Consider the following 1,690-nt stretch of genomic DNA (forward strand, 5'->3'; position numbering starts at 1 on the left):
TCTTATATAATTGGCCTTTCTGGAACCAGCTGCCTGAACCAAGGCTAGTCAATCTCACCAAAATTTCCACTTACATCAAGACCTGATCTAAACACATTCCGTAGCAACCCAACCATCACCACCTCCATGCCCAAAGTCTTTTCTACTTTTATAGCCAGGCATTGCTCCTCTAAAATGTTTTTGAAGTTGTGAAGTAGCCCAATTAATGAAGTTTTAGGATGCACCAGTGAAGTCTTAAAGAAGTTGGTGACACTGACCTTCCTTATTTCTAGAATATTGGGTGACCCCACTAGTAGCCATTCATGAAGAGGGTAACAGGGTTGGCGCCAGGACACAATGTATTATAATCCTTTTACTCACTAGAAAATCCTATTTATGCTCCCTCTTTGGTCAAAACCAAATTCTAGAAACATATCATCTTGCAAGATGCTGGATTGCCCCTATGATCTAGAGACATCTACCCCACCTTGTCTTAGGAAACAGATTCAAAGGTGTCACATACATCATCAAATGATGCAAATAAAATTGTTTAACTGCACATGTTTGCAAAAATGTATTTGCCAGCTTCCCTCACCCACTGTTGAACCCTGGCAAGTAAACCCTTCCAAACATATTTTTATGGAAGATAAAAGGACAAATGGCCTATAGTTAGTTTAACAATGTACACTGGAGCAAAGTTTTTTTTCCCCATTCAGCAGCATATTCTCCAGAACTGATAACTGGGTTTAGTACCCACCTCAGGGCATCTCCCCATAAAACAACATTTGTCTTAAATAATTGCCTGCAGGGGAGTTGCTAGGTCTGGAAAAGACCCGGGGCTAAGCTGATGTTGGAATTGTTGGTACTGGGGGCTAGCTAGTCTTTTGGCTGTAGCTCCTGAGATTCTATCTGGGGCTACAACCAAAAGATCAGGGGCTATAGCCCCCTTAGCCCCCCCCTAGCAACGCCCCTGATTGCCTGGAATGCAGGCTGGGCCAGGGATCTGGTTGGTTTGTGTTCCCTTTATCGCCATCATAACCAGTGAAAGCATAGCTCCTATACTGTTACTTCTGGCACCGAAGGTACCTGATCATGATAAACCCATTACTCCCCATTAGGAGGACTTGAAACATTTCAAACATACACATTTGTTCACAAAACTCCAGTCTCTGACTCATTCCAGTAGAAATCTTTTTGCAAAATCTGTTATTCCAACTATGGCCCCTTAGAGTAGGTTTCTTGACATCAACTGACTCACTATCATTAGTATTTTTATCAGTTCCTTATGAGGGGCTTGTATAAACACAATTTAGAGATTACAACTACCCCTTGCTTTTTGTTGTCTCCTTACCACGTTTGATTGTTTCTTGACCCAGCCAAACTTGTTTACAAACCACAAAAAACAATCTATGTCAAACAGTATCCTTCATGCCTGATGTGGGATTTCAAAACGGGGAAAGGCTACAGATGTTCATCATCATCATCATCATTATCATCATCATCAACATCATCTTCATCATCACCATAATCATCCTCAGCTTATTCTTTTCAAAATACATAAAATATGAATATCGAACGACAGTCCCATTCAAAAACATATACACAGATATCTGGGCTGCTGTAAAAGGAACAATGAAACAAGTGTGCACAAAAAGTACATTTAAAGCAACAATGCAAACCCCAGAGGTACCATATGAGATATTAGTTAATG

This window comes from Ambystoma mexicanum, chromosome 3p (genome assembly GCF_040938575.1).
Source record: "Ambystoma mexicanum isolate Mex_15411 chromosome 3p, UKY_AmexF1_1, whole genome shotgun sequence".
Taxonomy (NCBI): Eukaryota; Metazoa; Chordata; class Amphibia; order Caudata; family Ambystomatidae; genus Ambystoma; species Ambystoma mexicanum.